Below are 12,058 nucleotides of genomic sequence, written 5' to 3'. Positions count from 1 at the left end.
GGCTTCTTTGGGCATTTTAGTAACGAAAACCTTAATAAACTATTAGATTTCGACGTAAGGCAACCTTTCTGAGTCAAATAGTTGCCGATTTCGATAAAATCTTAGTCAGAATCTGCTTTTTCGCCTCTTATTGTACCCAAATCTACCTTAGAAATGCAGATATATACTTAAAACACCTTCTTTTGGGACAAATAATTGGTTTTCGCTCTTGATTTACGGAAGATTATAGCCAAAACATGCATTTTCATAAATTAGCGAACTGAAATCTACATTAAAACAGCAGATAACTACTTAAAAATTCACATCCTTGAATTGATAATAGGTTTTTCTTTGTCATTTTAAACAGATTCCAGTCAAAATCGGCTTCTTCGACTCATATCGTACCTAAAACCGCATCAAAACTGCAAATATCAGTTTAAACTATCATTTTTTGATACAAACAGTTATATATTCATGTCAATATCTTTCAAATTCTAGTCAAAATCGGCGTCTTTGGGCATTTTAGTAACGAAAACCTTAATAAACTATTAGATTTCGACGTAAGGCAACCTTTCTGAGTCAAATAGTTGCCGATGTCGATAAAATCTTAGTCAGAATCTGCTTTTTCGCCTCTTATTGTACCCAAATCTACCTTAGAAATGCAGATATATACTTAAAACACCTTCTTTTGGGACAAATAATTGGTTTTCGCCCTTGATTTACGGAAGATTATAGCCAAAACATGCATTTTCATAACTTAGCGAACTGAAATCTACATTAAAACTGCAGATAACTACTTAAAAATTCACTTCCTTGAATTGATAATAGGTTTTCCTTTGTCATTTTAAACAGATTCCAGTCAAAATCGGCTTCTTCGATTCATATCGTATCTAAAACCGCATCAAAACTGCAAATATCAGTTTAAACTATCATTTTTTGATACAAACAGTTATATATTCATGTCAATATCTCTCAAATTTTAGTAACGAAAACCTTAATAAACTATTAGATTTCGACGTAAGGCAACCTTTCTGAGTCAAATAGTTGCCGATTTCGATAAAATCTTAGTCAGAATCTGCTTTTTCGCCTCTTATTGTACCCAAATCTACCTTAGAAATGCAGATATATACTTAAAACACCTTCTTTTGGGACAAATAATTGGTTTTCGCTCTTGATTTACGGAAGATTATAGCCAAAACATGCATTTTCATAAATTAGCGAACTGAAATCTACATTAAAACAGCAGATAACTACTTAAAAATTCACATCCTTGAATTGATAATAGGTTTTTCTTTGTCATTTTAAACAGATTCCAGTCAAAATCGGCTTCTTCGACTCATATCGTACCTAAAACCGCATCAAAACTGCAAATATCAGTTTAAACTATCATTTTTTGATACAAACAGTTATATATTCATGTCAATATCTTTCAAATTCTAGTCAAAATCGGCGTCTTTGGGCATTTTAGTAACGAAAACCTTAATAAACTATTAGATTTCGACGTAAGGCAACCTTTCTGAGTCAAATAGTTGCCGATTTCGATAAAATCTTATTCAGAATCTGCTTTTTCTCCTCTTTTGTACCCAAATCTACCTTAGAAATGCAGATATATACTTAAAACGCCTTCTTTTGGGACAAATAATTGGTTTTCGCCCTTGATTTACGGAAGATTATAGCCAAAACATGCATTTTCATAACTTAGCGAACTGAAATCTACATTAAAACTGCAGATAACTACTTAAAAATTCACTTCCTTGAATTGATAATAGGTTTTTCTTTGTCATTTTAAACAGATTCCATTCAAAATCGGCTTCTTCGATTCATATCGTATCTAAAACCGCATCAAAACTGCAAATATCAGTTTAAACTATCATTTTTTGATACAAACGGTTATATATTCATGTCAATATCTTTCAAATTCTAGTCAAAATCGGCGTCTTTGGGCATTCTAGTTACGAAAACCTTAATAAACTATTAGATTTCGACGTAAGGCAACCATTCTGAGTCAAATAGTTGCCGATTTCGATAAAATCTTATTCAGAATCTGCTTTTTCGCATCTTATTGTACCCAAATCTACCTTAGAAATGCAGATATATACTTAAAACACCTTCTTTTGGGACAAATAATTGGTTTTCGCAATTGATTTACGGAAGATTATAGCCAAAACATGCATTTTCTTAATTTAGCGAACTGAAATCTACATTAAAACTACAGATAACTACTTAAAAATTCACTTCCTTGAATTGATAATAGGTTTTCCTTTGTCATTTTAAACAGATTCCAGTCAAAATCGGCTTCTTCGATTCATATCGTATCTAAAACCGTATCAAAACTGCAAATATCAGTTTAAACTATCATTTTTTGATACAAACAGTTATATATTCATGTCAATATCTCTCAAATTTTAGTAACGAAAACCTTAATAAACTATTAGATTTCGACGTAAGGCAACCTTTCTGAGTCAAATAGTTGCCGATTTCGATAAAATCTTATTCAGAATCTGCTTTTTCGCCTCTTATTGTACCCAAATCTACCTTAGAAATGCAGATATATACTTAAAACACCTTCTTTTGGGACAAATAATTGGTTTTCGCAATTGATTTACGGAAGATTATAGCCAAAACATGCATTTTCTTAATTTAGCGAACTGAAATCTACATTAAAACTACAGATAACTACTTAAAAATTCACTTCCTTGAATTGATAATAGGTTTTTATTTGTCATTTTAAACAGATTCCAGTCAAAATCGGCTTCTTCGATTCATATCGTATCTAAAACCGCATCAAAACTGCAAATATCAGTTTAAACTATCATTTTTTGATACAAACAGTTATATATTCATGTCAATATCTTTCAAATTCTAGTCAAAATCGGCGTCTTTGGGCATTTTAGTAACGAAAACCTTTATAAACTATTAGATTTCGACGTAAGGCAACCTTTCTGAGTCAAATAGTTGCCGATTTCGATAAAATCTTAGTCAGAATCTGCTTTTTCGCCTCTTATTGTACCCAAATCTACCTTAGATATGCAGATATATACTTAAAACACCTTCTTTTGGGACAAATAATTGGTTTTCGCCCTTGATTTACGGAAGATTATAGCCAAAACATGCATTTTCATAACTTAGCTAACGGAAATCTACATTAAAACTGCGGATAACTACTTAAAAATTCACTTCCTTGAATTGATAATAGGTTTTTCTTTGTCATTTTAAACAGATTTCAGTCAAAATCGGCTTCTTCGACTCATATCGTACCTAAAACCGCATCAAAACTGCAAATATCAGTTTAAACTATCATTTTTTGATACAAACAGTTATATATTCATGCCAATATCTTTCAAATTCTAATCAAAATCGGCGTTTTTGAGCATTTTAGTAACGAAAACCTTAATAAACTATTAGATTTCGACGTAAGGCAACCTTTCTGAGTCAAATAGTTGCCGATTTCGATAAAATCTTAGTCAGAATCTGCTTTTTCGCCTCTTATTGTACCCAAATCTACCTTAGAAATGCAGATATATACTTAAAACACCTTCTTTTGGGACAAATAATTGGTTTTCGCCCTTGATTTACGGAAGATTATAGCCAAAACATGCATTTTCATAACTTAGCGAACTGAAATCTACATTAAAACTGCAGATAACTACTTAAAAATTCACTTCCTTGAATTGATAATAGGTTTTTCTTTGTCATTTTAAACAGATTCCAGTAAAAATCGGCTTCTTCGACTCATATCGTACCTAAAACCGCATCAAAACTGCAAATATCAGTTTAAACTATCATTTTTTGATACAAACAGTTATATATTCATGTCAATATCTTTCAAATTCTAGTCAAAATCGGCGTCTTTGGGCATTTTAGTAACGAAAACCTTAATAAATTATTAGATTTCGACGTAAGGCAACCTTTCTGAGTCAAATAGTTGCCGATTTCGATAAAATCTTAGTCAGAATCTGCTTTTTCGCCTCTTATTGTACCCAAATCTACCTTAGATATGCAGATATATACTTAAAACACCTTCTTTTGGGACAAATAATTGGTTTTCGCCCTTGATTTACGGAAGATTATAGCCAAAACATGCATTTTCATAACTTAGCTAACTGAAATCTACATTAAAACTGCGGATAACTACTTAAAAATTCACTTCCTTGAATTGATAATAGGTTTTTCTTTGTCATTTTAAACAGATTTCAGTCAAAATCGGCTTCTTCGACTCATATCGTACCTAAAACCGCATCAAAACTGCAAATATCAGTTTAAACTATCATTTTTTGATACAAACAGTTATATATTCATGCCAATATCTTTCAAATTCTAGTCAAAATCGGCGTCTTTGGGCATTTTAGTAACGAAAACCTTAATAAACTATTAGATTTCGACGTAAGGCAACCTTTCTGAGTCAAATAGTTGCCGATTTCGATAAAATCTTAGTCAGAATCTGCTTTTTCGCCTCTTATTGTACCCAAATCTACCTTAGAAATGCAGATATATACTTAAAACACCTTCTTTTGGGACAAATAATTGGTTTTCGCCCTTGATTTACTGAAGATTATAGCCAAAACATGCATTTTCATAACTTAGCGAACTGAAATCTACATTAAAACTGCAGATAACTACTTAAAAATTCACTTCCTTGAATTGATAATAGGTTTTTCTTTGTCATTTTAAACAGATTTCAGTCAAAATCGGCTTCTTCGACTCATATCGTACCTAAAACCGCATCAAAACTGCAAATATCAGTTTAAACTATCATTTTTTGATACAAACAGTTATATATTCATGTCAATATCTTTCAAATTCTAGTCAAAATCGGCGTCTTTGGGCATTTTAGTAACGAAAACCTTAATAAACTATTAGATTTCGACGTAAGGCAACCATTCTGAGTCAAATAGTTGCCGATTTCGATAAAATCTTATTCAGAATCTGCTTTTTCGCCTTTTATTGTACCCAAATCTACCTTAGAAATGCAGATATATACTTAAAACACCTTCTTTTGGGACAAATAATTGGTTTTCGCCCTTGATTTACGGAAGATTATAGCCAAAACATGCATTTTCATAAATTAGCGAACTGAAATCTACATTAAAACTGCAGATAACTACTTAAAAATTCACTTCCTTGAATTGATAATAGGTTTTTCTTTGTCATTTTAAACAGATTCCAGTCAAAATCGGCTTCTTCGATTCATATCGTATCTAAAACCGCATCAAAACTGCAAATATCAGTTTAAACTATCATTTTTTGATAAAAACAGTTATATATTCATGTCAATATCTTTCAAATTCTAGTCAAAATCGGCGTCTTTGGGCATTTTAGTAACGAAAACCTTAATAAACTATTAGATTTCGACGTAAGGCAACCTTTCTGAGTCAAATAGTTGCCGGTTTCGATAAAATCTTAGTCAGAATCTGCTTTTTTGCCTCTTATTGTACCCAAATCTACCTTAGAAATGCAGATATATACTTAAAACACCTTCTTTTGGGACAAATAATTGGTTTTCGCCCTTGATTTACGGAAGATTATAGCCAAAACATGCATTTTCATAACTTAGCGAACTGAAATCTACATTAAAACTGCAGATAACTACTTAAAAATTCACATCCTTGAATTGATAATAGGTTTTTCTTTGTTATTTTAAACAGATTCCAGTCAAAATCGGCTTCTTCGACTCATATCGTATCTAGAACCGCATCAAAACTGCAAATATCAGTTTAAACTATCATTTTTTGATACAAACAGTTATATATTCATGTCAATATCTTTCAAATTCTAGTCAAAATCGGCGTCTTTGGGCATTTTAGTAACGAAAACCTTAATAAACTATTAGATTTCGACGTAAGGCAACCTTTCTGAGTCAAATAGTTGCCGATTTCGATAAAATCTTATTCAGAATCTGCTTTTTCTCCTCTTATTGTACCCAAATCTACCTTAGAAATGCAGATATATACTTAAAACGCCTTCTTTTGGGACAAATAATTGGTTTTCGCCCTTGATTTACGGAAGATTATAGCCAAAACATGCATTTTCATAACTTAGCGAACTGAAATCTACATTAAAACTGCAGATAACTACTTAAAAATTCACTTCCTTGAATTGATAATAGGTTTTTCTTTGTCATTTTAAACAGATTCCATTCAAAATCGGCTTCTTCGATTCATATCGTATCTAAAACCGCATCAAAACTGCAAATATCAGTTTAAACTATCATTTTTTGATACAAACGGTTATATATTCATGTCAATATCTTTCAAATTCTAGTCAAAATCGGCGTCTTTGGGCATTTTAGTAACGAAAACCTTAATAAACTATTAGATTTCGACGTAAGGCAAAATTTCTGAGTCAAATAGTTGCCGATTTCGATAAAATCTTAGTCAGAATCTGCTTTTTCGCCTCTTATTGTACCCAAATCTACCTTAGAAATGCAGATATATACTTAAAACCCCTTCTTTTGGGACAAATAATTGGTTTTCGCCCTTGATTTACGGAAGATTATAGCCAAAACATGCATTTTCATAACTTAGCGAACTGAAATCTACATTAAAACTACAGATAACTACTTAAAAAATCACTTCCTTGAATTGATAATAGGTTTTTCTTTGTTATTTTAAACAGATTCCAGTCAAAATCGGCTTCTTCGACTCATATCGTACCTAAAACCGCATCAAAACTGCAAATATCAGTTTAAACTATCATTTTTTGATACAAACAGTTATATATTCATGTCAATATCTTTCAAATTCTAGTCAAAATCGGCTTCTTTGGGCATTTTAGTAACGAAAACCTTAATAAACTATTAGATTTCGACGTAAGGCAACCTTTCTGAGTCAAATAGTTGCCGATTTCGATAAAATCTTAGTCAGAATCTGCTTTTTCGCCTCTTATTGTACCCAAATCTACCTTAGAAATGCAGATATATACTTAAAACACCTTCTTTTGGGACAAATAATTGGTTTTCGCTCTTGATTTACGGAAGATTATAGCCAAAACATGCATTTTCATAAATTAGCGAACTGAAATCTACATTAAAACAGCAGATAACTACTTAAAAATTCACATCCTTGAATTGATAATAGGTTTTTCTTTGTCATTTTAAACAGATTCCAGTCAAAATCGGCTTCTTCGACTCATATCGTACCTAAAACCGCATCAAAACTGCAAATATCAGTTTAAACTATCATTTTTTGATACAAACAGTTATATATTCATGTCAATATCTTTCAAATTCTAGTCAAAATCGGCGTCTTTGGGCATTTTAGTAACGAAAACCTTAATAAACTATTAGATTTCGACGTAAGGCAACCTTTCTGAGTCAAATAGTTGCCGATGTCGATAAAATCTTAGTCAGAATCTGCTTTTTCGCCTCTTATTGTACCCAAATCTACCTTAGAAATGCAGATATATACTTAAAACACCTTCTTTTGGGACAAATAATTGGTTTTCGCCCTTGATTTACGGAAGATTATAGCCAAAACATGCATTTTCATAACTTAGCGAACTGAAATCTACATTAAAACTGCAGATAACTACTTAAAAATTCACTTCCTTGAATTGATAATAGGTTTTCCTTTGTCATTTTAAACAGATTCCAGTCAAAATCGGCTTCTTCGATTCATATCGTATCTAAAACCGCATCAAAACTGCAAATATCAGTTTAAACTATCATTTTTTGATACAAACAGTTATATATTCATGTCAATATCTCTCAAATTTTAGTAACGAAAACCTTAATAAACTATTAGATTTCGACGTAAGGCAACCTTTCTGAGTCAAATAGTTGCCGATTTCGATAAAATCTTAGTCAGAATCTGCTTTTTCGCCTCTTATTGTACCCAAATCTACCTTAGAAATGCAGATATATACTTAAAACACCTTCTTTTGGGACAAATAATTGGTTTTCGCTCTTGATTTACGGAAGATTATAGCCAAAACATGCATTTTCATAAATTAGCGAACTGAAATCTACATTAAAACAGCAGATAACTACTTAAAAATTCACATCCTTGAATTGATAATAGGTTTTTCTTTGTCATTTTAAACAGATTCCAGTCAAAATCGGCTTCTTCGACTCATATCGTACCTAAAACCGCATCAAAACTGCAAATATCAGTTTAAACTATCATTTTTTGATACAAACAGTTATATATTCATGTCAATATCTTTCAAATTCTAGTCAAAATCGGCGTCTTTGGGCATTTTAGTAACGAAAACCTTAATAAACTATTAGATTTCGACGTAAGGCAACCTTTCTGAGTCAAATAGTTGCCGATTTCGATAAAATCCTATTCAGAATCTGCTTTTTCGCCTCTTATTGTACCCAAATCTACCTTAGAAATGCAGATATATACTTAAAACACCTTCTTTTGGGACAAATAATTGGTTTTCGCCCTTGATTTACGGAAGATTATAGCCAAAACATGCATTTTCATAACTTAGCTAACTGAAATCTACATTAAAACTGCGGATAACTACTTAAAAATTCACTTCCTTGAATTGATAATAGGTTTTTCTTTGTCATTTTAAACAGATTTCAGTCAAAATCGGCTTCTTCGACTCATATCGTATCTAAAAACGCATCAAAACTGCAAATATCAGTTTAAACTATCATTTTTTGATACAAACAGTTATATATTCATGCCAATATCTTTCAAATTCTAGTCAAAATCGGCGTCTTTGAGCATTTTAGTAACGAAAACCTTAATAAACTATTAGATTTCGACGTAAGGCAACCTTTCTGAGTCAAATAGTTGCCGATTTCGATAAAATCTTAGTCAGAATCTGCTTTTTCGCCTCTTATTGTACCCAAATCTACCTTAGAAATGCAGATATATACTTAAAACACCTTCTTTTGGGACAAATAATTGGTTTTCGCCCTTGATTTACGGAAGATTATAGCCAAAACATGCATTTTCATAACTTAGCGAACTGAAATCTACATTAAAACTGCAGATAACTACTTAAAAATTCACTTCCTTGAATTGATAATAGGTTTTTCTTTGTCATTTTAAACAGATTCCAGTCAAAATCGGCTTCTTCGACTCATATCGTACCTAAAACCGCATCAAAACTGCAAATATCAGTTTAAACTATCATTTTTTGATACAAACAGTTATATATTCATGTCAATATCTTTCAAATTCTAGTCAAAATCGGCGTCTTTGTTCATTTTAGTAACGAAAACCTTAATAAATTATTAGATTTCGACGTAAGGCAACCTTTCTGAGTCAAATAGTTGCCGATTTCGATAAAATCTTAGTCAGAATCTGCTTTTTCGCCTCTTATTGTACCCAAATCTACCTTAGATATGCAGATATATACTTAAAACACCTTCTTTTGGGACAAATAATTGGTTTTCGCCCTTGATTTACGGAAGATTATAGCCAAAACATGCATTTTCATAACTTAGCTAACTGAAATCTACATTAAAACTGCGGATAACTACTTAAAAATTCACTTCCTTGAATTGATAATAGGTTTTTCTTTGTCATTTTAAACAGATTTCAGTCAAAATCGGCTTCTTCGACTCATATCGTACCTAAAACCGCATCAAAACTGCAAATATCAGTTTAAACTATCATTTTTTGATACAAACAGTTATATATTCATGCCAATATCTTTCAAATTCTAGTCAAAATCGGCGTCTTTGGGCATTTTAGTAACGAAAACCTTAATAAACTATTAGATTTCGACGTAAGGCAACCTTTCTGAGTCAAATAGTTGCCGATTTCGATAAAATCTTAGTCAGAATCTGCTTTTTCGCCTCTTATTGTACCCAAATCTACCTTAGAAATGCAGATATATACTTAAAACACCTTCTTTTGGGACAAATAATTGGTTTTCGCCCTTGATTTACTGAAGATTATAGCCAAAACATGCATTTTCATAACTTAGCGAACTGAAATCTACATTAAAAGTGCAGATAACTACTTAAAAATTCACTTCCTTGAATTGATAATAAATTTTCCTTTGTCATTTTAAACAGATTCCAGTCAAAATCGGCTTCTTCGACTCATATCGTACCTAAAACCGCATCAAAACTGCAAATATCAGTTTAAACTATCATTTTTTGATACAAACAGTTATATATTCATGTCAATATCTTTCAAATTCTAGTCAAAATCGGCGTCTTTGGGCATTTTAGTAACGAAAACCTTAATAAACTATTAGATTTCGACGTAAGGCAACCATTCTGAGTCAAATAGTTGCCGATTTCGATAAAATCTTATTCAGAATCTGCTTTTTCGCCTCTTATTGTACCCAAATCTACCTTAGAAATGCAGATATATACTTAAAACACCTTCTTTTGGGACAAATAATTGGTTTTCGCCCTTGATTTACGGAAGATTATAGCCAAAACATGCATTTTCATAAATTAGCGAACTGAAATCTACATTAAAACTGCAGATAACTACTTAAAAATTCACTTCCTTGAATTGATAATAGGTTTTTCTTTGTCATTTTAAACAGATTCCAGTCAAAATCGGCTTCTTCGATTCATATCGTATCTAAAATCGCATCAAAACTGCAAATATCAGTTTAAACTATCATTTTTTGATAAAAACAGTTATATATTCATGTCAATATCTTTCAAATTCTAGTCAAAATCGGCGTCTTTGGGCATTTTAGTAACGAAAACCTTAATAAACTATTAGATTTCGACGTAAGGCAACCTTTCTGTGTCAAATAGTTGCCGATTTCGATAAAATCTTAGTCAGAATCTGCTTTTTCGCCTCTTATTGTACCCAAATCTACCTTAGATATGCAGATATATACTTAAAACACCTTCTTTTGGGACAAATAATTGGTTTTCGCCCTTGATTTACGGAAGATTATAGCCAAAACATGCATTTTCATAACTTAGCTAACTGAAATCTACATTAAAACTGCGGATAACTACTTAAAAATTCACTTCCTTGAATTGATAATAGGTTTTTCTTTGTCATTTTAAACAGATTTCAGTCAAAATCGGCTTCTTCGACTCATATCGTATCTAAAAACGCATCAAAACTGCAAATATCAGTTTAAACTATCATTTTTTGATACAAACAGTTATATATTCATGCCAATATCTTTCAAATTCTAGTCAAAATCGGCGTCTTTGAGCATTTTAGTAACGAAAACCTTAATAAATTATTAGATTTCGACGTAAGGCAACCTTTCTGAGTCAAATAGTTGCCGATTTCGATAAAATCTTAGTCAGAATCTGCTTTTTCGCCTCTTATTGTACCCAAATCTACCTTAGAAATGCAGATATATACTTAAAACACCTTCTTTTGGGACAAATAATTGGTTTTCGCCCTTGATTTACGGAAGATTTCATAACTTAGCGAACTGAAATCTACATTAAAACTGCAGATAACTACTTAAAAATTCACTTCCTTGAATTGATAATAGGTTTTCCTTTGTCATTTTAAACAGATTCCAGTCAAAATCGGCTTCTTCGATTCATATCGTATCTAAAACCGCATCAAAACTGCAAATATCAGTTTAAACTATCATTTTTTGATACAAACAGTTATATATTCATGTCAATATCTCTCAAATTCTAGTCAAAATCAGCGTCTTTGGGCATTTTAGTAACGAAAACCTTAATAAACTATTAGATTTCGACGTAAGGCAACCTTTCTGAGTCAAATAGTTGCCGGTTTCGATAAAATCTTAGTCAGAATCTGCTTTTTTGCCTCTTATTGTACCCAAATCTACCTTAGAAATGCAGATATATACTTAAAACACCTTCTTTTGGGACAAATAATTGGTTTTCGCCCTTGATTTACGGAAGATTATAGCCAAAACATGCATTTTCATAACTTAGCGAACTGAAATCTACATTAAAACTGCAGATAACTACTTAAAAATTCACATCCTTGAATTGATAATAGGTTTTTCTTTGTTATTTTAAACAGATTCCAGTCAAAATCGGCTTCTTCGACTCATATCGTATCTAGAACCGCATCAAAACTGCAAATATCAGTTTAAACTATCATTTTTTGATACAAACAGTTATATATTCATTTCAATATCTTTCAAATTCTAGTCAAAATCGGCGTCTTTGGGCATTTTAGTAACGAAAACCTTAATA

Source organism: Cylas formicarius, unplaced genomic scaffold (assembly GCF_029955315.1).
Source record: "Cylas formicarius isolate icCylForm1 unplaced genomic scaffold, icCylForm1.1 PGA_scaffold_20__1_contigs__length_1931585, whole genome shotgun sequence".
NCBI lineage: Eukaryota > Metazoa > Arthropoda > Insecta > Coleoptera > Brentidae > Cylas > Cylas formicarius.
This window is presented reverse-complemented; position numbering follows the sequence as displayed.